Source organism: Argiope bruennichi, chromosome 8 (genome assembly GCF_947563725.1).
Source record: "Argiope bruennichi chromosome 8, qqArgBrue1.1, whole genome shotgun sequence".
Lineage (NCBI taxonomy): Eukaryota > Metazoa > Arthropoda > Arachnida > Araneae > Araneidae > Argiope > Argiope bruennichi.
Window position 1 is genome coordinate 127,044,703 of NC_079158.1, and position 19,073 is coordinate 127,063,775.

Sequence of the window (19,073 nt, forward strand, 5' to 3'; positions counted from 1 at the left end):
GTCCTTTGCACTTAGTTGTAATTATCGCTATCAAAATTTTCTTATAACTTAATCCGACTTTAAGCGATTTATTATACCTATTCTTTAAAAGCTAATCAGCGTCTTGCGTGGCTCGGTGGTCTAGGGGTATGATTCTCGCTTAGGGTGCGAGAGGTCCCGGGTTCAAATCCCGGCCGAGCCCACTGGCGAAAGAGTTTTTAGAGTGAATCAAATTTACTTGATGAAATGAAGATAAATAACCAGTGAAGGTTAACAAGGACTGAATGGTTTGATGCTCCAACCGTCGCTCGTTCATATGGAATGATCAGATGCCGTTAAAAGATAAACTGTCGCCATTTTTTTCTACCGGCTCGATGGTCTAGGGGTATGATTCTCGCTTCGGGTGCGAGAGGTCCCGGGTTCAAATCCCGGTCGAGCCCTGATTTACTTATTAACGATTACTCTGCTTTCCATTAACACTTTTGTTACATGATCGGAAATTTGCATTTCACTGGTTCAAGCGTGAACATTTTATTTTTAAATTCCGACAACTATTTTGCTCTTAAAAAACGACGTTTATAATCCGAAGACAACGAAAGATCAATTCGTAGCGTTTGTGGCTCGGTGGTCTAGGGGTATGGTTCTTGCTTTGGGTGCGAGAGGTCCCGGGTTCAAATCCCGGCCGAGCCCGTTGTTGTTTCTTTTTTTCCCACCCCAATAAAGACAGAATATTTCATCATTAAAAGACAAAACAAAATGATAATAAAAAATTCATGCACATATAAGACGAGGAAGTTAATTATTTTCGCGGTTCACAAATATTATGGCCAATATCAAGGAGCAAACGTAAGGTTGCATGAGTCATCAAGGAAGAGATTGTCGAAATTTTCAGTCCTTTGCACTTAGTTGTAATTATCGCTATCAAAATTTTCTTATAACTTAATCCGACTTTAAGCGATTTATTATACCTATTCTTTAAAAGCTAATCAGCGTCTTGCGTGGTTCGGTGGTCTAGGGGTATGATTCTCGCTTAGGGTGCGAGAGGTCCTGGGTTCAAATCCCGGCCGAGCCCACTGGCGAAAGAGTTTTTAGAGTGAATCAAATTTACTTGATGAAATGAAGATAAATAACCAGTGAAGGTTAACAAGGACTGAATGGTTTGATGCTCCAACCGTCGCGCGTTCATACGGAATGATCAGATGCCGTTAAAAGATAAACTGTTGCCTTTTTTTTCTACCGGCTCGATGGTCTAGGGGTATGATTCTCGCTTCGGGTGCGAGAGGTCCCGGGTTCAAATCCCGGTCGAGCCCCGATTTACTTATTAACGATCACTCTGCTTTCCATTAACACTTTTGTTACATGATCGGAAATTTGCATTTCACTGGTTCAAGCGTGAACATTTTATTTTTAAATTCCGACAACTATTCTGCTCTTAAAAAACGACGTTTATAATCCGAAGAGAACGAAAGATCAATTCGTAGCTTTTATGGCTCGGTGGTCTAGGGGTATGATTCTCGCTTTGGGTGCGAGAGGTCCCGGGTTCAAATCCCGGCCGAGCCCGTTGTTGTTTCTTTTTTTCCCACCCCAATAAAGACAGAATATTTCATCATTAAAAGACAAAACAAAATGATAATAAAAAATTCATGCACATATAAGACGAGGAAGTTAATTATTTTCGCGGTTCACAAATATTATGGCCAATATCAAGGAGCAAACGTAAGGTTGCATGAGTCATCAAGGAAGAGATTGTCGAAATTTTCAGTCCTTTGCACTTAGTTGTAATTATCGCTATCAAAATTTTCTTATAACTTAATCCGACTTTAAGCGATTTATTATACCTATTCTTTAAAAGCTAATCAGCGTCTTGCGTGGCTCGGTGGTCTAGGGGTATGATTCTCGCTTAGGGTGCGAGAGGTCCCGGGTTCAAATCCCGGCCGAGCCCACCTTCGAAAGAGTTTTTAGAGTGAATCAAATTTACTTGATGAAATGAAGATAAATAACCAGTGAAGGTTAAAAAGGACTGAATGTTTTGATGCTCCAACCGTCGCGCGTTCATATGGAATGATCAGATGCCGTTAAAAGATAAACCGTTGCCTTTTTTTTCTACCGGCTCGATGGTCTAGGGGTATGATTCTCGCTTCGGGTGCGAGAGGTCCCGGGTTCAAATCCCGGTCGAGCCCTGATTTACTTATTAACGATCACTCTGCTTTTCATTAACACTTTTGTTACATGATCGGAAATTTGCATTTCACTGGTTCAAGCGTGAACATTTTATTTTTAAATTCCGACAACTATTTTGCTCTTAAAAAACGACGTTTATAATCCGAAGAGAACGAAAGATCAATTCGTATCTTTTGTGGCTCGGTGGTCTAGGGGTATGATTCTCGCTTTGGGTGCGAGAGGTCCCGGGTACAAATCCCGGCCGAGCCCGTTGTTGTTCCTTTTTTTCCCACCCCAATAAAGACAGAATATTTCATCATTAAAAGACAAAACAAAATGATAATAAAAAATTCATGCACATATAAGACGAGGAAGTTAATTATTTTCGCGGTTCATAAATATTATGGCCAATATCAAGGAGCAAACGTAAGGTTGCATGAGTCATCAAGGAAGAGATTGTCGAAATTTTCAGTCCTTTGCACTTAGTTGTAATTATCGCTATCAAAATTTTCTTATAACTTAATCCGACTTTAAGCGATTTATTATACCTATTCTTTAAAAGCTAATCAGCGTCTTGCGTGGCTCGGTGGTCTAGGGGTATGATTCTCGCTTAGGGTGCGAGAGGTCCTGGGTTCAAATCCCGGCCGAGCCCACTGGCGAAAGAGTTTTTAGAGTGAATCAAATTTACTTGATGAAATGAAGATAAATAACCAGTGAAGGTTAACAAGGACTGAATGGTTTGATGCTCCAACCATCGCGCGTTCATATGGAATGATCAGATGCCGTTAAAAGATAAACTGTCGCCATTTTTTTCTACCGGCTCGATGGTCTAGGGGTATAATTCTCGCTTCGGGTGCGAGAGGTCCCGGGTTCAAATCCCGGTCGAGCCCTGATTTACTTATTAACGATCACTCTGCTTTCCATTAACACTTTTGTTACATGATCGGAAATTTGCATTTCACTGGTTCAAGCGTGAACATTTTATTTTTAAATTCCGACAACTATTTTGCTCTTAAAAAACGACGTTTATAATCCGAAGAGAACGAAAGATCAATTCGTAGGTTTTGTTTCTCGGTGGTCTAGGGGTATGATACTCGCTTTGGGTGCGAGAGGTCCCGGGTTCAAATCCCGGCCGAGCCCGTTGTTGTTTCTTTTTTTCCCACCCCAATAAAGACAGAATATTTCATCATTAAAAGACAAAACAAAATGATAATAAAAAATTCATGCACATATAAGACGAGGAAGTTAATTATTTTCGCGGTTCACAAATATTATATCCAATATCAAGGAGCAAACGTAAGGTTGCATGAGTCATCAAGGAAGAGATTGTCGAAATTTTCAGTCCTTTGCACTTAGTTGTAATTATCGCTATCAAAATTTTCTTATAACTTAATCCGACTTTAAGCGATTTGTTATACCTATTCTTTAAAAGCTAATCAGCGTCATGCGTCGCTCGGTGGTCTAGGGGTATGATTCTCGCTTAGGGTGCGAGAGGTCCCGGGTTCAAATCCCGGCCGAGCCCACTGGCGAAAGAGTTTTTAGAGTGAATCAAATTTACTTGATGAAATGAAGATAAATAACCAGTGAAGGTTAACAAGGACTGAATGGTTTGATGCTCCAACCGTCGCGCGTTCATATGGAATGATCAGATGCCGTTAAAAGATAAACTGTCGCCATTTTTTTCTACTGGCTTGAAGGTCTAGGGGTATGATTCTCGCTTCGGGTGCGAGGGGTCCCGGGTTCAAATCCCGGTCGAGCCCTGATTTACTTATTAACGATTACTCTGCTTTCCATTAACACTTTTGTTACATGATCGGAAATTTGCATTTCACTGGTTCAAGCGTGAACATTTTATTTTTAAATTCCGACAACTATTTTGCTCTTAAAAAACGACGTTTATAATCCGAAGAGAACGAAAGATCAATTCGTAGCTTTTGTGGCTCGGTGGTCTAGGGGTATGATTCTCGCTTTGGGTGCGAGAGGTACCGGGTTCAAATCCCGGCCGAGCCCGTTGTTGTTTCTTTTTTTCCCACCCCAATAAAGACAGAATATTTCATCATTAAAAGACAAAACAAAATGATAATAAAAAATTCATGCACATATAAGACGAGGAAGTTAATTATTTTCGCGGTTCACAAATATTATGGCCAATATCAAGGAGCAAACGTAAGGTTGCATGAGTCATCAAGGAAGAGATTGTCGAAATTTTCAGTCCTTTGCACTTAGTTGTAATTATCGCTATCAAAATTTTCTTATAACTTAATCCGACTTTAAGCGATTTATTATACCTATTCTTTAAAAGCTAATCAGCGTCATGCGTGGCTCGGTGGTCTAGGGGTATGATTCTCGCTTAGGGTGCGAGAGGTCCCGGGTTCAAATCCCGGCCGAGCCCACTGGCGAAAGAGTTTTTAGAGTGAATCAAATTTACTTGATGAAATTAAGATAAATAACCAGTGAAGGTTAACAAGGACTGAATGGTTTGATGCTCCAACCGTCGCGCGTTCATATGGAATGATCAGATGCCGTTAAAAGATAAACTGTCGCCATTTTTTTCTACTGGCTTGATGGTCTAGGGGTATGATTCTCGCTTCGGGTGCGAGGGGTCCCGGGTTCAAATCCCGGTCGAGCCCTGATTTACTTATTAACGATCACTCTGCTTTCCATTAACACTTTTGTTATATGATCGGAAATTTGCATTTCACTGGTTCAAGCGTGAACATTTTATTTTTAAATTCCGACAACTATTTTCCTCTTAAAAAACGACGTTTATAATCCGAAGAGAACGAAAGATCAATTCGTAGCTTTTGTGGCTCGGTGGTCTAGGGGTATGATTCTCGCTTTGGGTGCGAGAGGTACCGGGTACAAATCCCGGCCGAGCCCGTTGTTGTTTCTTTTTTTCCCACCCCAATAAAGACAGAATATTTCATCATTAAAAGACAAAACAAAATGATAATAAAAAATTCATGCACATATAAGACGAGGAAGTTAATTATTTTCGCGGTTCACAAATATTATGGCCAATATCAAGGAGCAAACGTAAGGTTGCATGAGTCATCAAGGAAGAGATTGTCGAAATTTTCAGTCCTTTGCACTTAGTTGTAATTATCGCTATCAAAATTTTCTTATAACTTAATCCGACTTTAAGCGATTTATTATACCTATTCTTTAAAAGCTAATCAGCGTCATGCGTGGCTCGGTGGTCTAGGGGTATGATTCTCGCTTAGGGTGCGAGAGGTCCCGGGTTCAAATCCCGGCCGAGCCCACTGGCGAAAGAGTTTTTAGAGTGAATCAAATTTACTTGATGAAATTAAGATAAATAACCAGTGAAGGTTAACAAGGACTGAATGGTTTGATGCTCCAACCGTCGCGCGTTCATATGGAATGATCAGATGCCGTTAAAAGATAAACTGTCGCCATTTTTTTCTACTGGCTTGATGGTCTAGGGGTATGATTCTCGCTTCGGGTGCGAGGGGTCCCGGGTTAAAATCCCGGTCGAGCCCTGATTTACTTATTAACGATCACTCTGCTTTCCATTAACACTTTTGTTACATGATCGGAAATTTGCATTTCACTGGTTCAAGCGTGAACATTTTATTTTTAAATTCCGACAACTATTTTGCTCTTAAAAAACGACGTTTATAATCCGAAGAGAACGAAAGATCAATTCGTAGCTTTTGTGGCTCGGTGGTCTAGGGGTATGATTCTCGCTTTGGGTGCGAGAGGTCCCGGGTTCAAATCCCGGCCGAGCCCGTTGTTGTTTCTTTTTTTCCCACCCCAATAAAGACAGAATATTTCATCATTAAAAGACAAAACAAAATGATAATAAAAAATTCATGCACATATAAGACGAGGAAGTTAATTATTTTCGCGGTTCACAAATATTATGGCCAATATCAAGGAGCAAACGTAAGGTTGCATGAGTCATCAAGGAAGAGATTGTCGAAATTTTCAGTCCTTTGCACTTAGTTGTAATTATCGCTATCAAAATTTTCTTATAACTTAATCCGACTTTAAGCGATTTATTATACCTATTCTTTAAAAGCTAATCAGCGTCTTGCGTGGCTCAGTGGTCTAGGGGTATGATTCTCGCTTAGGGTGCGAGAGGTCCCGGGTTCAAATCCCGGCCGAGCCCACTGGCGAAAGAGTTTTTAGAGTGAATCAAATTTACTTGATGAAATGAAGATAAATAACCAGTGAAGGTTAACAAGGACTGAATGGTTTGATGCTCCAACCGTCGCGCGTTCATATGGAATGATCAGATGCCGTTAAAAGATAAACTATTGCCTTTTTTTTCTACCGGCTCGATGGTATAGGGGTATGATTCCCGCTTCGGGTGCGAGAGGTCCCGGGTTCAAATCCCGGTCGAGCCCTGATTTACTTATTAACGATCACTCTGCTTTCCATTAACACTTTTGTTACATGATCGGAAATTTGCATTTCACTGGTTCAAGCGTGAACATTTTATTTTTAAATTCCGACAACTATTTTGCTCTTAAAAAACGACGTTTATAATCCGAAGAGAACGAAAGATCAATTCGTAGCTTTTGTGGCTCGGTGGTCTAGGGGTATGATTCTCGCTTTGGGTGCGAGAGGTCCCGGGTTCAAATCCCGGCCGAGCCCGTTGTTGTTACTTTTTTTCCCACCCCAATAAAGACAGAATATTTCATCATTAAAAGACAAAACAAAATGATAATAAAAAATTCATGCACATATAAGACGAGGAAGTTAATTATTTTCGCGGTTCACAAATATTATGGCCAATATCAAGGAGCAAACGTAAGGTTGCATGAGTCATCAAGGAAGAGATTGTCGAAATTTTCAGTCCTTTGCACTTAGTTGTAATTATCGCTATCAAAATTTTCTTATAACTTAATCCGACTTTAAGCGATTTATTATACCTATTCTTTAAAAGCTAATCAGCGTCTTTTTGGCTCGGTGGTCTAGGGGTATGATTCTCGCTTAGGGTGCGAGAGGTCCCGGGTTCAAATCCCGGCCGAGCCCACTGGCGAAAGAGTTTTTAGAGTGAATCAAATTTACTTGATGAAATGAAGATAAATAACCAGTGAAGGTTAACAAGGACTGAATGGTTTGATGCTCCGACCGTCGCGCGTTCATATGGAATGATCAGATGCCGTTAAAAGATAAACTGTTGCCTTTTTTTTCTACCGGTTCGATGGTCTAGGGGTATGATTCTCGCTTCGGGTGCGAGAGGTCCCGGGTTCAAATCCCGGTCGAGCCCTGATTTACTTATTAACGATCACTCTGCTTTCCATTAACACTTTTGTTACATGATCGGAAATTTGCATTTCACTGGTTCAAGCGTGAACATTTTATATTTAAATTCCGACAACTATTTTGCTCTTACAAAAACGACGTTTATAATCCGAAGAGAACGAAAGATCAATTCGTAGCTTTTGTGGCTCGGTGGTCTAGGGGTATGATTCTCGCTTTGGGTGCGAGGGGTCCCGGGTTCAAATCCCGGCCGAGCCCGTTGTTGTTTCTTTTTTTCCACCCCAATAAAGACAGAATATTTCATCATTAAAAGACAAAACAAAATGATAATAAAAAATTCATGCACATATAAGACGAGGAAGTTAATTATTTTCGTGGTTCACAAATATTATGGCCAATATCAAGGAGCAAACGTAAGGTTGCATGAGTCATCAAGGAAGAGATTGTCGAAATTTTCAGTCCTTTGCACTTAGTTGTAATTATCGCTATCAAAATTTTCTTATAACTTAATCCGACTTTAAGCGATTTATTATACCTATTCTTTAAAAGCTAATCAGCGTCTTGCGTGGCTCGGTGGTCTAGGGGTATGATTCTCGCTTAGGGTGCGAGAGGTCATGGGTTCAAATCCCGGCCGAGTCCACTGGCGAAAGAGTTTTTAGAGTGAATCAAATTTACTTGATGAAATGAAGATAAATAACCAGTGAAGGTTAACAAGGACTGAATGGTTTGATGCTCCAACCGTCGTGCGTTCATACGGAATGATCAGATGCCGTTAAAAGATAAACTGTTGCCTTTTTTTTCTACCGGCTCGATGGTCTAGGGGTATGATTCTCGCTTCGGGTGCGAGAGGTCCCGGGTTCAAATCCCGGTCGAGCCCTGATTTACTTATTAACGATCACTCTGCTTTCCATTAACACTTTTGTTACATGATCGGAAATTTGCATTTCACTGGTTCAAGCGTGAACATTTTATTTTTAAATTCCGACAACTATTTTGCTCTTAAAAAACGACGTTTATAATCCGAAGAGAACGAAAGATCAATTCGTAGCTTTTGTGGCTCGGTGGTCTAGGGGTATGATTTTCGCTTTGGGTGCGAGGGGTCCCGGGTTCAAATCCCGGCCGAGCCCGTTGTTGTTTCTTTTTTTCCCACCCCAATAAAGACAGAATATTTCATCATTAAAAGACAAAACAAAATGATAATAAAAAATTCATGCACATATAAGACGAGGAAGTTAATTATTTTCGTGGTTCACAAATATTATGGCCAATATCAAGGAGCAAACGTAAGGTTGCATGAGTCATCAAGGAAGAGATTGTCGAAATTTTCAGTCCTTTGCACTTAGTTGTAATTATCGCTATCAAAATTTTCTTATAACTTAATCCGACTTTAAGCGATTTATTATACCTATTCTTTAAAAGCTAATCAGCGTCTTGCGTGGCTCGGTGGTCTAGGGGTATGATTCTCGCTTAGGGTGCGAGAGGTCATGGGTTCAAATCCCGGCCGAGTCCACTGGCGAAAGAGTTTTTAGAGTGAATCAAATTTACTTGATGAAATGAAGATAAATAACCAGTGAAGGTTAACAAAGACTGAATGGTTTGATGCTCCAACCGTCGTGCGTTCATACGGAATGATCAGATGCCGTTAAAAGATAAACTGTTGCCTTTTTTTTCTACCGGCTCGATGGTCTAGGGGTATGATTCTCGCTTCGGGTGCGAGAGGTCCCGGGTTCAAATCCCGGTCGAGCCCTGATTTACTTATTAACGATCACTCTGCTTTCCATTAACACTTTTGTTACATGATCGGAAATTTGCATTTCACTGGTTCAAGCGTGAGCATTTTATTTTTAAATTCCGACAACTATTTTGCTCTTAAAAAACGACGTTTATAATCCGAAGAGAACGAAAGATCAACTCGTAGCTTTTGTGGCTCGGTGGTCTAGGGGTATGATTCTCGCTTTGGGTGCGAGAGGTCCCGGGTTCAAATCCCGGCCGAGCCCGTTGTTGTTCCTTTTTTTCCCACCCCAATAAAGACAGAATATTTCATCATTAAAAGACAAAACAAAATGATAATAAAAAATTCATGCACATATAAGACGAGGAAGTTAATTATTTTCGCGGTTCACAAATATTATGGCCAATATCAAGGAGCAAACGTAAGGTTGCATGAGTCATCAAGGAAGAGATTGTCGAAATTTTCAGTCCTTTGCACTTAGTTGTAATTATCGCTATCAAAATTTTCTTATAACTTAATCCGACTTTAAGCGATTTATTATACCTATTCTTTAAAAGCTAATCAGCGTCTTGCGTGGCTCGGTGGTCTAGGGGTATGATTCTCGCTTAGGGTGCGAGAGGTCCCGGGTTCAAATCCCGGCCGAGCCCACTGGCGAAAGAGTTTTTAGAGTGAATCAAATTTACTTGATGAAATGAAGATAAATAACCAGTGAAGGTTAACAAGGACTGAATGGTTTGATGCTCCAACCCTCGCGCGTTCATATGGAATGATCAGATGCCGTTAAAAGATAAACTGTCGCCTTTTTTTTCTACCGGCTCGATGGTCTAGGGGTATGATTCTCGCTTCGGGTGCGAGAGGTCCCGGGTTCAAATCCCGGTCGAGCCCTGATTTACTTATTAACGATCACTCTGCTTTCCATTAACACTTTTGTTACATGATCGGAAATTTGCATTTCACTGGTTCAAGCGTGAACATTTTATTTTTAAATTCCGACAACTATTTTGCTCTTAAAAAACGACGTTTATAATCCGAAGAGAACGAAAGATCAATTCGTAGCTTTTGTGGCTCGGTGGTCTAGGGGTATGATTCTCGCTTTGGGTGCGAGAGGTCCCGGGTTCAAATCCCGGTCGAGCCCGTTGTTGTTTCTTTTTTTCCCACCCCAATAAAGACAGAATATTTCATCATTAAAAGACAAAACAAAATGTTAATAAAAATTTCATGCACATATAAGACGAGGAAGTTAATTATTTTCGCGGTTCACAAATATTATGGCCAATATCAAGGAGCAAACGTAAGGTTGCATGAGTCATCAAGGAAGAGATTGTCAAAATTTTCAGTCCTTTGCACTTAGTTGTAATTATCGCTATCAAAATTTTCTTATAACTTAATCCGACTTTAAGCGATTTATTATACCTATTCTTTAAAAGCTAATCAGCGTCTTGCGTGGCTCGGTGGTCTAGGGGTATGATTCTCGCTTAGGGTGCGAGAGGTCCCGGGTTCAAATCCCGGCCGAGCCCACTGGCGAAAGAGTTTTTAGAGTGAATCAAATTTACTTGATGAAATGAAGATAAATAACCAGTGAAGGTTAACAAGGACTGAATGGTTTGATGCTCCCACCGTCGCGCGTTCATATGGAATTATCAGATGCCGTTAAAAGATAAACTGTCGCCTTTTTTTTCTACCGGCTCGATGGTCTAGGGGTATGATTCTCGCTTCGGGTGCGAGAGGTCCCGGGTTCAAATCCCGGTCGAGCCCTGATTTACTTATTAACGATCACTCTGCTTTCCATTAACACTTTTGTTACATGATCGGAAATTTGCATTTCACTGGTTCAAGCGTGAACATTTTATTTTTAAATTCCGACAACTATTTTGCTCTTAAAAAACGACGTTTATAATCCGAAGAAAACGAAAGATCAATTCGTAGCTTTTGTGGCTCGGTGGTCTAGGGGTATGATTCTCGCTTTGGGTGCGAGAGGTCCCGGGTTCAAATCCCGGCCGAGCCCGTTGTTGTTTCTTTTTTTCCCACCCCAATAAAGACAGAATATTTCATCATTAAAAGACAAAACAAAATGTTAATAAAAATTTCATGCACATATAAGACGAGGAAGTTAATTATTTTCGCGGTTCACAAATATTATGGCCAATATCAAGGAGCAAACGTAAGGTTGCATGAGTCATCAAGGAAGAGATTGTCAAAATTTTCAGTCCTTTGCACTTAGTTGTAATTATCGCTATCAAAATTTTCTTATAACTTAATCCGACTTTAAGCGATTTATTATACCTATTCTTTAAAAGCTAATCAGCGTCTTGCGTGGCTCGGTGGTCTAGGGGTATGATTCTCGCTTAGGGTGCGAGAGGTCCCGGGTTCAAATCCCGGCCGAGCCCACTGGCGAAAGAGTTTTTAGAGTGAATCAAATTTACTTGATGAAATGAAGATAAATAACCAGTGAAGGTTAACAAGGACTGAATGGTTTGATGCTCCCACCGTCGCGCGTTCATATGGAATTATCAGATGCCGTTAAAAGATAAACTGTCGTCTTTTTTTTCTACCGGCTCGATGGTCTAGGGGTATGATTCTCGCTTCGGGTGCGAGAGGTCCCGGGTTCAAATCCCGGTCGAGCCCTGATTTACTTATTAACGATCACTCTGCTTTCCATTAACACTTTTGTTACATGATCGGAAATTTGCATTTCACTGGTTCAAGCGTGAACATTTTATTTTTAAATTCCGACAACTATTTTGCTCTTAAAAAACGACGTTTATAATCCGAAGAGAACGAAAGATCAATTCGTAGCTTTTGTGGCTCGGTGGTCTAGGGGTATGATTCTCGCTTTGGGTGCGAGAGGTCCCGGGTTCAAATCCCGGCCGAGCCCGTTGTTGTTCCTTTTTTTCCCACCCCAATAAAGACAGAATATTTCATCATTAAAAGACAAAACAAAATGATAATAAAAAATTCATGCACATATAAGACGAGGAAGTTAATTATTTTCGCGGTTCACAAATATTATGGCCAATATCAAGGAGCAAACGTAAGGTTGCATGAGTCATCAAGGAAGAGATTGTCGAAATTTTCAGTCCTTTGCACTTAGTTGTAATTATCGCTATCAAAATTTTCTTATAACTTAATCCGACTTTAAGCGATTTATTATACCTATTCTTTAAACGCTAATCAGCGTCTTGCGTGGCTCGGTGGTCTAGGGGTATGATTCTCGCTTAGGGTGCGAGAGGTCCCGGGTTCAAATCCCGGCCGAGCCCACTGGCGAAAGAGTTTTTAGAGTGAATCAAATTTACTTGATGAAATGAAGATAAATAACCAGTGAAGGTTAACAAGGACTGAATGGTTTGATGCTCCAACCGTCGCGCGTTCATATGGAATGATCAGATGCCGTTAAAAGATAAACTGTCGCCTTTTTTTTTCTACCGGCTCGATGGTCTAAGGGTATGATTCTCGCTTCGGATGCGAGAGGTCCCGGGTTCAAATCCCGGTCGAGCCCTGATTTACTTATTAACGATCACTCTGCTTTCCATTAACACTTTTGTTACATGATCGGAAATTTGCATTTCACTGGTTCAAGCGTGAACATTTTATTTTTAAATTCCGACAACTATTTTGCTCTTAAAAAACGACGTTTATAATCCGAAGAGAACGAAAGATCAATTCGTCGCTTTTGTGGCTCGGTGGTCTAGGGGTATGATTCTCGCTTTGGGTGCGAGAGGTCCCGGGTTCAAATCCCGGCCGAGCCCGTTGTTGTTCCTTTTTTTCCCACCCCAATAAAGACAGAATATTTCATCATTAAAAGACAAAACAAAATGATAATAAAAAATTCATGCACATATAAGACGAGGAAGTTAATTATTTTCGCGGTTCACAAATATTATGGCCAATATCAAGGAGCAAACGTAAGATTGCATGAGACATCAAGGAAGAGATTGTCGGAATTTTCAGTCCTTTGCACTTAGTTGTAATTATCGCTATCAAAATTTTCTTATAACTTAATCCGACTTTAAGCGATTTATTATACCTATTCTTTAAAAGCTAATCAGCGTCTTGCGTGGCTCGGTGGTCTAGGGGTATGATTCTCGCTTAGGGTGCGAGAGGTCCCGGGTTCAAATCCCGGCCGAGCCCACTGGCGAAAGAGTTTTTAGAGTGAATCAAATTTACTTGATGAAATGAAGATAAATAACCAGTGAAGGTTAACAAGGACTGAATGGTTTGATGCTCCAACCCTCGCGCGTTCATATGGAATGATCAGATGCCGTTAAAAGATAAACTGTCGCCTTTTTTTTCTACCGGCTCGATGGTCTAGGGGTATGATTCTCGCTTCGGGTGCGAGAGGTCCCGGGTTCAAATCCCGGTCGAGCCCTGATTTACTTATTAACGATCACTCTGCTTTCCATTAACACTTTTGTTACATGATCGGAAATTTGCATTTCACTGGTTCAAGCGTGAACATTTTATTTTTAAATTCCGACAACTATTTTGCTCTTAAAAAACGACGTTTATAATCCGAAGAGAACGAAAGATCAATTCGTAGCTTTTGTGGCTCGGTGGTCTAGGGGTATGATTCTCGCTTTGGGTGCGAGAGGTCCCGGGTTCAAATCCCGGCCGAGCCCGTTGTTGTTTCTTTTTTTCCCACCCCAATAAAGACAGAATATTTCATCATTAAAAGACAAAACAAAAGTTTAATAAAAATTTCATGCACATATAAGACGAGGAAGTTAATTATTTTCGCGGTTCACAAATATTATGGCCAATATCAAGGAGCAAACGTAAGGTTGCATGAGTCATCAAGGAAGAGATTGTCGAAATTTTCAGTCCTTTGCACTTAGTTGTAATTATCGCTATCAAAATTTTCTTATAACTTAATCCGACTTTAAGCGATTTATTATACCTATTCTTTAAAAGCTAATCAGCGTCTTGCGTGGCTCGGTGGTCTAGGGGTATGATTCTCGCTTAGGGTGCGAGAGGTCCCGGGTTCAAATCCCGGCCGAGCCCACTGGCGAAAGAGTTTTTAGAGTGAATCAAATTTACTTGATGAAATGAAGATAAATAACCAGTGAAGGTTAACAAGGACTGAATGGTTTGATGCTCCCACCGTCGCGCGTTCATATGGAATAATCAGATGCCGTTAAAAGATAAACTGTCGCCTTTTTTTGCTACCGGCTCGATGGTCTAGGGGTATGATTCTCACTTCGGGTGCGAGAGGTCCCGGGTTCAAATCCCGGTCGAGCCCTGATTTACTTATTAACGATCACTCTGCTTTCCATTAACACTTTTGTTACATGATCGGAAATTTGCATTTCACTGGTTCAAGCGTGAACATTTTATTTTTAAATTCCGACAACTATTTTGCTCTTAAAAAACGACGTTTATAATCCGAAGAGAACGAAAGATCAATTCGTAGCTTTTGTGGCTCGGTGGTCTAGGGGTATGATTCTCGCTTTGGGTGCGAGAGGTCCCGGGTTCAAATACCGGCCGAGCCCGTTGTTGTTCCTTTTTTTCCCACCCCAATAAAGACAGAATATTTCATCATTAAAAGACAAAACAAAATGATAATAAAAAATTCATGCACATATAAGACGAGGAAGTTAATTATTTTCGCGGTTCACAAATATTATGGCCAATATCAAGGAGCAAACGTAAGGTTGCATGAGTCATCAAGGAAGAGATTGTCGAAATTTTCAGTCCTTTGCACTTAGTTGTAATTATCGCTATCAAAATTTTCTTATAACTTAATCCGACTTTAAGCGATTTATTATACCTATTCTTTAAAAGCTAATCAGCGTCTTGCGTGGCTCGGTGGTCTAGGGGTATGATTCTCGCTTAGGGTGCGAGAGGTCCCGGGTTCAAATCCCGGCCGAGCCCACTGGCGAAAGAGTTTTTAGAGTGAATCAAATTTACTTGATGAGATGAAGATAAATAACCAGTGAAGGTTAACAAGGACTGAATGGTTTGATGCTCCAACCCTCGCGCGTTCATATGGAATGATCAGATTCCGTTAAAAGATAAACTGTCGCCTTTTTTTTCTACCGGCTCGATGGTCTAGGGGTATGATTCTCGCTTCGGGTGCGAGAGGTCCCGGGTTCAAATCCCGGTCGAGCCCTGATTTACTTATTAACGATCACTCTGCTTTCCATTAACACTTTTGTTACATGATCGGAAATTTGCATTTCACTGGTTCAAGCGTGAACATTTTATTTTTAAATTCCGACAACTATTTTGCTCTTAAAAAACGACGTTTATAATCCGAAGAGAACGAAAGATCAATTCGTCGCTTTTGTGGCTCGGTGGTCTAGGGGTATGATTCTCGCTTTGGGTGCGAGAGGTCCCGGGTTCAAATCCCGGCCGAGCCCGTTGTTGTTTCTTTTTTTCCCACCCCAATAAAGACAGAATATTTCATCATTAAAAGACAAAACAAAATGTTAATAAAAATTTCATGCACATATAAGACGAGGAAGTTAATTATTTTCGCGGTTCACAAATATTATGGCCAATATCAAGGAGCAAACGTAAGGTTGCATGAGTCATCAAGGAAGAGATTGTCGAAATTTTCAGTCCTTTGCACTTAGTTGTAATTATCGCTATCAAAATTTTCTTATAACTTAATCCGACTTTAAGCGATTTATTATACCTATTCTTTAAAAGCTAATCCGCGTCTTGCGTGGCTCGGTGGTCTAGGGGTATGATTCTCGCTTAGGGTGCGAGAGGTCCCGGGTTCAAATCCCGTCCGAGCCCACTGGCGAAAGAGTTTTTAGAGTGAATCAAATTTACTTGATGAAATGAAGATAAATAACCAGTGAAGGTTAACAAGGACTGAATGGTTTGATGCTCCGACCGTCGCGCGTTCATATGGAATGATCAGATGCCGTTAAAAGATAAACTGTTGCCTTTTTTTTCTGCCGGTTCGATGGTCTAGGGGTATGATTCTCGCTTCGGGTGCGAGAGGTCCCGGGTTCAAATCCCGGTCGAGCCCTGATTTGCTTATTAACGATCACTCTGCTTTCCATTAACACTTTTGTTACATGATCGGAAATTTGCATTTCACTGGTTCAAGCGTGAACATTTTATTTTTAAATTCCGACAACTATTTTGCTCTTAAAAAACGACGTTTATAATCCGAAGAGAACGAAAGATCAATTCGTAGCTTTTGTGGCTCGGTGGTCTAGGGGTATGATTCTCGCTTTGGGTGCGAAAGGTCCCGGGTTCAAATCCCGGCCGAGCCCGTTGTTGTTCCTTTTTTTCCCACCCCAATAAAGACAGAATATTTCATCATTAAAAGACAAAACAAAATGATAATAAAAAATTCATGCACATATAAGACGAGGAAGTTAATTATTTTCGCGGTTCACAAATATTATGGCCAATATCAAGGAGCAAACGTAAGGTTGCATGAGTCATCAAGGAAGAGATTGTCGAAATTTTCAGTCCTTTGCACTTAGTTGTAATTATCGCTATCAAAATTTTCTTATAACTTAATCCGACTTTAAGCGATTTATTATACCTATTCTTTAAAAGCTAATCAGCGTCTTGCGTGGCTCTGTGGTCTAGGGGTATGATTCTCGCTTAGGGTGCGAGAGGTCCCGGGTTCAAATCCCGGCCGAGCCCACTGGCGAAAGAGTTTTTAGAGTGAATCAAATTTACTTGATGAAATGAAGATAAATAACCAGTGAAGGTTAACAAGGACTGAATGGTTTGATGCTCCAACCCTCGCGCGTTCATATGGAATGATCAGATGCCGTTAAAAGATAAACTGTCGCCTTTTTTTTCTACCGGCTCGATGGTCTAGGGGTATGATTCTCGCTTCGGGTGCGAGAGGTCCCGGGTTCAAATCCCGGTCGAGCCCTGATTTACTTATTAACGATCACTCTGCTTTCCATTAACACTTTTGTTACATGATCGGAAATTTGCATTTCACTGGTTCAAGCGTGAACATTTTATTTTTAAATTCCGACAACTATTTTGCTCTTAAAAAACGACGTTTATAATCCGAAGAGAACGAAAGATCAATTCGTAGCTTTTGTGGCTCGGTGGTCTAGGGGTATGATTCTCGCTTTGGGTGCGAGAGGTCCCGGGTTCAAATCCCGGCCGAGCCCGTTGTTGTTTCTTTTTTTCCCACCCCAATAAAGACAGAATATTTCATCATTAAAAGACAAAACAAAATGATAATAAAAAATTCATGCACATATAAGACGAGGAAGTTAATTATTTTCGCGGTTCACAAATATTATGGCCAATATCAAGGAGCAAACGTAAGGTTGCATGAGTCATCAAGGAAGAGATTGTCGAAATTTTCAGTCCTTTGCACTTAGTTGTAATTATCGCTATCAAAATTTTCTTATGACTTAATCCGACTTTAAGCGATTTATTATACCTATTCTTTAAAAGCTAATCAGCGTCTTGCGTGGCTCGGTGGTCTAGGGGTATGATTCTCGCTTAGGGTGCGAGAGGTCCCGGGTTCAAATCCCGGCCGAGCCCACTGGCGAAAGAGTTTTTAGAGTGAATCAAATTTACTTGATGAAATGAAGATAAATAACCAGTGAAGGTTAACAAGGACTGAATGGTTTGATGCTCCAACCGTCGCGCGTTCATACGGAATGATCAGATGCCGTTAAAAGATAAACTGTTGCCTTTTTTTTCTACCGGCTCGATGGTCTAGGGGTATGATTCTCGCTTCGGGTGCGAGAGGTCCCGGGTTCAAATCCCGGTCGAGCCCTGATTTACTTATTAACGATCACTCTGCTTTCCATTAACACTTTTGTTACATGATCGGAAATTTGCATTTCACTGGTTCAAGCGTGAACATTTTATTTTTAAATTCCGACAACTATTTTGCTCTTAAAAAACGACGTTTATAATCCGAAGAGAACGAAAGATCAATTCGTAGCTTTTGTGGCTCGGTGGTCTAGGGGTATGATTCTCGCTTTGGGTGCGAGAGGTCCCGGGTTCAAATCCCGGCCGAGCCCGTTGTTGTTCCTTTTTTTCCCACCCCAATAAAGACAGAATATTTCATCATTAAAAGACAAAACAAAATGATAATAAAAAATTCATGCACATATAAGACGAGGAAGTTAATTATTTTCGCGGTTCACAAATATTATGGCCAATATCAAGGAGCAAACGTAAGATTGCATGAGTCATCAAGGAAGAGATTGTCGGAATTTTCAGTCCTTTGCACTTAGTTGTAATTATCGCTATCAAAATTTTCTTATAACTTAATCCGACTTTAAGCGATTTATTATACCTATTCTTTAAAAGCTAATCAGCGTCTTGCGTGGCTCGGTGGTCTAGGGGTATGATTCTCGCTTAGGGTGCGAGAGGTTTTGGGTTCAAATCCCAGCCGAGCCCACTGGCGAAAGAGTTTTTAGAGTGAATCAAATTTACTTGATGAAATGAAGATAAATAACCAGTGAAGGTTAACAAGGACTGAATGGTTTGATGCTCCAACCGTCGCGCGTTCATACGGAATGATCAGATGCCGTTAAAAGATAAACTGTTGCCTTTTTTTTCTACCGGCTCGATGGTCTAGGGGTATGATTCTCGCTTCGGGTGCGAGAGGTCCCGGGTTCAAATCCCGGTCGAGCCCTGATTTACTTATTAACGATCACTCTGCTTTCCATTAACACTTTTGTTACATGATCGGAAATTTGCATTTCACTGGTTCAAGCGTGAACATTTTATTTTTAAATTCCGACAACTATTTTGCTCTTAAAAAACGACGTTTATAATCCGAAGAGAACGAAAGATCAATTCGTAGCTTTTGTGGCTCGGTGGACTAGGGGTATGATTCTCGCTTTGGGTGCGAGAGGTCCCGGGTTCAAATCCCGGCCGAGCCCGTTGTTGTTTCTTTTTTTCCCACCCCAATAAAGACAGAATATTTCATCATTAAAAGACAAAACAAAATGATAATAAAAAATTCATGCACATATAAGACGAGGAAGTTAATTATTTTCGCGGTTCACAAATATTA

At 40.6% G+C, this 19,073-nt stretch overlaps 64 non-coding genes across 64 annotated transcripts; all 64 read left to right on the forward strand.

Annotated features, from left to right (window-relative positions):
• Positions 1 to 109: 109 nt before the first annotated feature.
• On the forward strand, positions 110 to 181 carry Trnap-agg (transfer RNA proline (anticodon AGG)). Its single transcript has one exon. It is a non-coding gene; the product is annotated as a tRNA-Pro (tRNA).
• Positions 182 to 347: 166 nt separating this feature from the next.
• Trnap-cgg (transfer RNA proline (anticodon CGG)) lies at positions 348 to 419 on the forward strand. Its single transcript has one exon. It is a non-coding gene; the product is annotated as a tRNA-Pro (tRNA).
• Positions 420 to 597: 178 nt separating this feature from the next.
• On the forward strand, positions 598 to 669 carry Trnap-ugg (transfer RNA proline (anticodon UGG)). The gene has a single exon. It is a non-coding gene; the product is annotated as a tRNA-Pro (tRNA).
• Positions 670 to 979: 310 nt separating this feature from the next.
• Positions 980 to 1,051, forward strand: Trnap-agg (transfer RNA proline (anticodon AGG)). Its single transcript has one exon. It is a non-coding gene; the product is annotated as a tRNA-Pro (tRNA).
• Positions 1,052 to 1,217: 166 nt separating this feature from the next.
• On the forward strand, positions 1,218 to 1,289 carry Trnap-cgg (transfer RNA proline (anticodon CGG)). The gene has a single exon. It is a non-coding gene; the product is annotated as a tRNA-Pro (tRNA).
• Positions 1,290 to 1,467: 178 nt separating this feature from the next.
• On the forward strand, positions 1,468 to 1,539 carry Trnap-ugg (transfer RNA proline (anticodon UGG)). Its single transcript has one exon. It is a non-coding gene; the product is annotated as a tRNA-Pro (tRNA).
• A 310-nt stretch (positions 1,540 to 1,849) lies between these two features.
• On the forward strand, positions 1,850 to 1,921 carry Trnap-agg (transfer RNA proline (anticodon AGG)). The gene has a single exon. It is a non-coding gene; the product is annotated as a tRNA-Pro (tRNA).
• Positions 1,922 to 2,087: 166 nt separating this feature from the next.
• Positions 2,088 to 2,159, forward strand: Trnap-cgg (transfer RNA proline (anticodon CGG)). Its single transcript has one exon. It is a non-coding gene; the product is annotated as a tRNA-Pro (tRNA).
• Positions 2,160 to 2,337: 178 nt separating this feature from the next.
• On the forward strand, positions 2,338 to 2,409 carry Trnap-ugg (transfer RNA proline (anticodon UGG)). The gene has a single exon. It is a non-coding gene; the product is annotated as a tRNA-Pro (tRNA).
• Positions 2,410 to 2,719: 310 nt separating this feature from the next.
• On the forward strand, positions 2,720 to 2,791 carry Trnap-agg (transfer RNA proline (anticodon AGG)). The gene has a single exon. It is a non-coding gene; the product is annotated as a tRNA-Pro (tRNA).
• Positions 2,792 to 2,957: 166 nt separating this feature from the next.
• Positions 2,958 to 3,029, forward strand: Trnap-cgg (transfer RNA proline (anticodon CGG)). Its single transcript has one exon. It is a non-coding gene; the product is annotated as a tRNA-Pro (tRNA).
• Positions 3,030 to 3,827: 798 nt separating this feature from the next.
• Trnap-cgg (transfer RNA proline (anticodon CGG)) lies at positions 3,828 to 3,899 on the forward strand. The gene has a single exon. It is a non-coding gene; the product is annotated as a tRNA-Pro (tRNA).
• Positions 3,900 to 4,077: 178 nt separating this feature from the next.
• On the forward strand, positions 4,078 to 4,149 carry Trnap-ugg (transfer RNA proline (anticodon UGG)). The gene has a single exon. It is a non-coding gene; the product is annotated as a tRNA-Pro (tRNA).
• A 310-nt stretch (positions 4,150 to 4,459) lies between these two features.
• Positions 4,460 to 4,531, forward strand: Trnap-agg (transfer RNA proline (anticodon AGG)). Its single transcript has one exon. It is a non-coding gene; the product is annotated as a tRNA-Pro (tRNA).
• A 166-nt stretch (positions 4,532 to 4,697) lies between these two features.
• Trnap-cgg (transfer RNA proline (anticodon CGG)) lies at positions 4,698 to 4,769 on the forward strand. Its single transcript has one exon. It is a non-coding gene; the product is annotated as a tRNA-Pro (tRNA).
• Positions 4,770 to 4,947: 178 nt separating this feature from the next.
• On the forward strand, positions 4,948 to 5,019 carry Trnap-ugg (transfer RNA proline (anticodon UGG)). Its single transcript has one exon. It is a non-coding gene; the product is annotated as a tRNA-Pro (tRNA).
• Positions 5,020 to 5,329: 310 nt separating this feature from the next.
• On the forward strand, positions 5,330 to 5,401 carry Trnap-agg (transfer RNA proline (anticodon AGG)). Its single transcript has one exon. It is a non-coding gene; the product is annotated as a tRNA-Pro (tRNA).
• Positions 5,402 to 5,567: 166 nt separating this feature from the next.
• On the forward strand, positions 5,568 to 5,639 carry Trnap-cgg (transfer RNA proline (anticodon CGG)). Its single transcript has one exon. It is a non-coding gene; the product is annotated as a tRNA-Pro (tRNA).
• A 178-nt stretch (positions 5,640 to 5,817) lies between these two features.
• Positions 5,818 to 5,889, forward strand: Trnap-ugg (transfer RNA proline (anticodon UGG)). The gene has a single exon. It is a non-coding gene; the product is annotated as a tRNA-Pro (tRNA).
• Positions 5,890 to 6,199: 310 nt separating this feature from the next.
• Positions 6,200 to 6,271, forward strand: Trnap-agg (transfer RNA proline (anticodon AGG)). The gene has a single exon. It is a non-coding gene; the product is annotated as a tRNA-Pro (tRNA).
• Positions 6,272 to 6,437: 166 nt separating this feature from the next.
• Trnap-cgg (transfer RNA proline (anticodon CGG)) lies at positions 6,438 to 6,509 on the forward strand. Its single transcript has one exon. It is a non-coding gene; the product is annotated as a tRNA-Pro (tRNA).
• A 178-nt stretch (positions 6,510 to 6,687) lies between these two features.
• On the forward strand, positions 6,688 to 6,759 carry Trnap-ugg (transfer RNA proline (anticodon UGG)). The gene has a single exon. It is a non-coding gene; the product is annotated as a tRNA-Pro (tRNA).
• Positions 6,760 to 7,068: 309 nt separating this feature from the next.
• Trnap-agg (transfer RNA proline (anticodon AGG)) lies at positions 7,069 to 7,140 on the forward strand. The gene has a single exon. It is a non-coding gene; the product is annotated as a tRNA-Pro (tRNA).
• Positions 7,141 to 7,306: 166 nt separating this feature from the next.
• Positions 7,307 to 7,378, forward strand: Trnap-cgg (transfer RNA proline (anticodon CGG)). Its single transcript has one exon. It is a non-coding gene; the product is annotated as a tRNA-Pro (tRNA).
• Positions 7,379 to 7,557: 179 nt separating this feature from the next.
• Positions 7,558 to 7,629, forward strand: Trnap-ugg (transfer RNA proline (anticodon UGG)). Its single transcript has one exon. It is a non-coding gene; the product is annotated as a tRNA-Pro (tRNA).
• A 309-nt stretch (positions 7,630 to 7,938) lies between these two features.
• Trnap-agg (transfer RNA proline (anticodon AGG)) lies at positions 7,939 to 8,010 on the forward strand. Its single transcript has one exon. It is a non-coding gene; the product is annotated as a tRNA-Pro (tRNA).
• Positions 8,011 to 8,176: 166 nt separating this feature from the next.
• Positions 8,177 to 8,248, forward strand: Trnap-cgg (transfer RNA proline (anticodon CGG)). The gene has a single exon. It is a non-coding gene; the product is annotated as a tRNA-Pro (tRNA).
• Positions 8,249 to 8,426: 178 nt separating this feature from the next.
• On the forward strand, positions 8,427 to 8,498 carry Trnap-ugg (transfer RNA proline (anticodon UGG)). The gene has a single exon. It is a non-coding gene; the product is annotated as a tRNA-Pro (tRNA).
• Positions 8,499 to 8,808: 310 nt separating this feature from the next.
• Trnap-agg (transfer RNA proline (anticodon AGG)) lies at positions 8,809 to 8,880 on the forward strand. Its single transcript has one exon. It is a non-coding gene; the product is annotated as a tRNA-Pro (tRNA).
• Positions 8,881 to 9,046: 166 nt separating this feature from the next.
• Positions 9,047 to 9,118, forward strand: Trnap-cgg (transfer RNA proline (anticodon CGG)). The gene has a single exon. It is a non-coding gene; the product is annotated as a tRNA-Pro (tRNA).
• Positions 9,119 to 9,296: 178 nt separating this feature from the next.
• On the forward strand, positions 9,297 to 9,368 carry Trnap-ugg (transfer RNA proline (anticodon UGG)). The gene has a single exon. It is a non-coding gene; the product is annotated as a tRNA-Pro (tRNA).
• Positions 9,369 to 9,678: 310 nt separating this feature from the next.
• Trnap-agg (transfer RNA proline (anticodon AGG)) lies at positions 9,679 to 9,750 on the forward strand. Its single transcript has one exon. It is a non-coding gene; the product is annotated as a tRNA-Pro (tRNA).
• Positions 9,751 to 9,916: 166 nt separating this feature from the next.
• Positions 9,917 to 9,988, forward strand: Trnap-cgg (transfer RNA proline (anticodon CGG)). Its single transcript has one exon. It is a non-coding gene; the product is annotated as a tRNA-Pro (tRNA).
• A 178-nt stretch (positions 9,989 to 10,166) lies between these two features.
• Trnap-ugg (transfer RNA proline (anticodon UGG)) lies at positions 10,167 to 10,238 on the forward strand. The gene has a single exon. It is a non-coding gene; the product is annotated as a tRNA-Pro (tRNA).
• A 310-nt stretch (positions 10,239 to 10,548) lies between these two features.
• On the forward strand, positions 10,549 to 10,620 carry Trnap-agg (transfer RNA proline (anticodon AGG)). The gene has a single exon. It is a non-coding gene; the product is annotated as a tRNA-Pro (tRNA).
• Positions 10,621 to 10,786: 166 nt separating this feature from the next.
• On the forward strand, positions 10,787 to 10,858 carry Trnap-cgg (transfer RNA proline (anticodon CGG)). The gene has a single exon. It is a non-coding gene; the product is annotated as a tRNA-Pro (tRNA).
• Positions 10,859 to 11,036: 178 nt separating this feature from the next.
• Trnap-ugg (transfer RNA proline (anticodon UGG)) lies at positions 11,037 to 11,108 on the forward strand. Its single transcript has one exon. It is a non-coding gene; the product is annotated as a tRNA-Pro (tRNA).
• A 310-nt stretch (positions 11,109 to 11,418) lies between these two features.
• On the forward strand, positions 11,419 to 11,490 carry Trnap-agg (transfer RNA proline (anticodon AGG)). Its single transcript has one exon. It is a non-coding gene; the product is annotated as a tRNA-Pro (tRNA).
• A 166-nt stretch (positions 11,491 to 11,656) lies between these two features.
• Positions 11,657 to 11,728, forward strand: Trnap-cgg (transfer RNA proline (anticodon CGG)). The gene has a single exon. It is a non-coding gene; the product is annotated as a tRNA-Pro (tRNA).
• A 178-nt stretch (positions 11,729 to 11,906) lies between these two features.
• On the forward strand, positions 11,907 to 11,978 carry Trnap-ugg (transfer RNA proline (anticodon UGG)). The gene has a single exon. It is a non-coding gene; the product is annotated as a tRNA-Pro (tRNA).
• A 310-nt stretch (positions 11,979 to 12,288) lies between these two features.
• Trnap-agg (transfer RNA proline (anticodon AGG)) lies at positions 12,289 to 12,360 on the forward strand. Its single transcript has one exon. It is a non-coding gene; the product is annotated as a tRNA-Pro (tRNA).
• A 167-nt stretch (positions 12,361 to 12,527) lies between these two features.
• Trnap-cgg (transfer RNA proline (anticodon CGG)) lies at positions 12,528 to 12,599 on the forward strand. The gene has a single exon. It is a non-coding gene; the product is annotated as a tRNA-Pro (tRNA).
• A 178-nt stretch (positions 12,600 to 12,777) lies between these two features.
• On the forward strand, positions 12,778 to 12,849 carry Trnap-ugg (transfer RNA proline (anticodon UGG)). The gene has a single exon. It is a non-coding gene; the product is annotated as a tRNA-Pro (tRNA).
• A 310-nt stretch (positions 12,850 to 13,159) lies between these two features.
• On the forward strand, positions 13,160 to 13,231 carry Trnap-agg (transfer RNA proline (anticodon AGG)). Its single transcript has one exon. It is a non-coding gene; the product is annotated as a tRNA-Pro (tRNA).
• Positions 13,232 to 13,397: 166 nt separating this feature from the next.
• On the forward strand, positions 13,398 to 13,469 carry Trnap-cgg (transfer RNA proline (anticodon CGG)). Its single transcript has one exon. It is a non-coding gene; the product is annotated as a tRNA-Pro (tRNA).
• Positions 13,470 to 13,647: 178 nt separating this feature from the next.
• Trnap-ugg (transfer RNA proline (anticodon UGG)) lies at positions 13,648 to 13,719 on the forward strand. The gene has a single exon. It is a non-coding gene; the product is annotated as a tRNA-Pro (tRNA).
• Positions 13,720 to 14,029: 310 nt separating this feature from the next.
• Trnap-agg (transfer RNA proline (anticodon AGG)) lies at positions 14,030 to 14,101 on the forward strand. Its single transcript has one exon. It is a non-coding gene; the product is annotated as a tRNA-Pro (tRNA).
• Positions 14,102 to 14,267: 166 nt separating this feature from the next.
• Positions 14,268 to 14,339, forward strand: Trnap-cgg (transfer RNA proline (anticodon CGG)). The gene has a single exon. It is a non-coding gene; the product is annotated as a tRNA-Pro (tRNA).
• A 178-nt stretch (positions 14,340 to 14,517) lies between these two features.
• On the forward strand, positions 14,518 to 14,589 carry Trnap-ugg (transfer RNA proline (anticodon UGG)). The gene has a single exon. It is a non-coding gene; the product is annotated as a tRNA-Pro (tRNA).
• Positions 14,590 to 14,899: 310 nt separating this feature from the next.
• Trnap-agg (transfer RNA proline (anticodon AGG)) lies at positions 14,900 to 14,971 on the forward strand. The gene has a single exon. It is a non-coding gene; the product is annotated as a tRNA-Pro (tRNA).
• A 166-nt stretch (positions 14,972 to 15,137) lies between these two features.
• On the forward strand, positions 15,138 to 15,209 carry Trnap-cgg (transfer RNA proline (anticodon CGG)). Its single transcript has one exon. It is a non-coding gene; the product is annotated as a tRNA-Pro (tRNA).
• A 178-nt stretch (positions 15,210 to 15,387) lies between these two features.
• Trnap-ugg (transfer RNA proline (anticodon UGG)) lies at positions 15,388 to 15,459 on the forward strand. Its single transcript has one exon. It is a non-coding gene; the product is annotated as a tRNA-Pro (tRNA).
• Positions 15,460 to 15,769: 310 nt separating this feature from the next.
• On the forward strand, positions 15,770 to 15,841 carry Trnap-agg (transfer RNA proline (anticodon AGG)). Its single transcript has one exon. It is a non-coding gene; the product is annotated as a tRNA-Pro (tRNA).
• Positions 15,842 to 16,007: 166 nt separating this feature from the next.
• On the forward strand, positions 16,008 to 16,079 carry Trnap-cgg (transfer RNA proline (anticodon CGG)). Its single transcript has one exon. It is a non-coding gene; the product is annotated as a tRNA-Pro (tRNA).
• A 178-nt stretch (positions 16,080 to 16,257) lies between these two features.
• On the forward strand, positions 16,258 to 16,329 carry Trnap-ugg (transfer RNA proline (anticodon UGG)). The gene has a single exon. It is a non-coding gene; the product is annotated as a tRNA-Pro (tRNA).
• A 310-nt stretch (positions 16,330 to 16,639) lies between these two features.
• On the forward strand, positions 16,640 to 16,711 carry Trnap-agg (transfer RNA proline (anticodon AGG)). Its single transcript has one exon. It is a non-coding gene; the product is annotated as a tRNA-Pro (tRNA).
• A 166-nt stretch (positions 16,712 to 16,877) lies between these two features.
• Positions 16,878 to 16,949, forward strand: Trnap-cgg (transfer RNA proline (anticodon CGG)). Its single transcript has one exon. It is a non-coding gene; the product is annotated as a tRNA-Pro (tRNA).
• Positions 16,950 to 17,127: 178 nt separating this feature from the next.
• Trnap-ugg (transfer RNA proline (anticodon UGG)) lies at positions 17,128 to 17,199 on the forward strand. The gene has a single exon. It is a non-coding gene; the product is annotated as a tRNA-Pro (tRNA).
• Positions 17,200 to 17,509: 310 nt separating this feature from the next.
• Positions 17,510 to 17,581, forward strand: Trnap-agg (transfer RNA proline (anticodon AGG)). The gene has a single exon. It is a non-coding gene; the product is annotated as a tRNA-Pro (tRNA).
• Positions 17,582 to 17,747: 166 nt separating this feature from the next.
• Positions 17,748 to 17,819, forward strand: Trnap-cgg (transfer RNA proline (anticodon CGG)). The gene has a single exon. It is a non-coding gene; the product is annotated as a tRNA-Pro (tRNA).
• Positions 17,820 to 17,997: 178 nt separating this feature from the next.
• On the forward strand, positions 17,998 to 18,069 carry Trnap-ugg (transfer RNA proline (anticodon UGG)). The gene has a single exon. It is a non-coding gene; the product is annotated as a tRNA-Pro (tRNA).
• Positions 18,070 to 18,379: 310 nt separating this feature from the next.
• Positions 18,380 to 18,451, forward strand: Trnap-agg (transfer RNA proline (anticodon AGG)). Its single transcript has one exon. It is a non-coding gene; the product is annotated as a tRNA-Pro (tRNA).
• Positions 18,452 to 18,617: 166 nt separating this feature from the next.
• Positions 18,618 to 18,689, forward strand: Trnap-cgg (transfer RNA proline (anticodon CGG)). The gene has a single exon. It is a non-coding gene; the product is annotated as a tRNA-Pro (tRNA).
• A 178-nt stretch (positions 18,690 to 18,867) lies between these two features.
• Trnap-ugg (transfer RNA proline (anticodon UGG)) lies at positions 18,868 to 18,939 on the forward strand. Its single transcript has one exon. It is a non-coding gene; the product is annotated as a tRNA-Pro (tRNA).
• Positions 18,940 to 19,073: the final 134 nt, after the last annotated feature.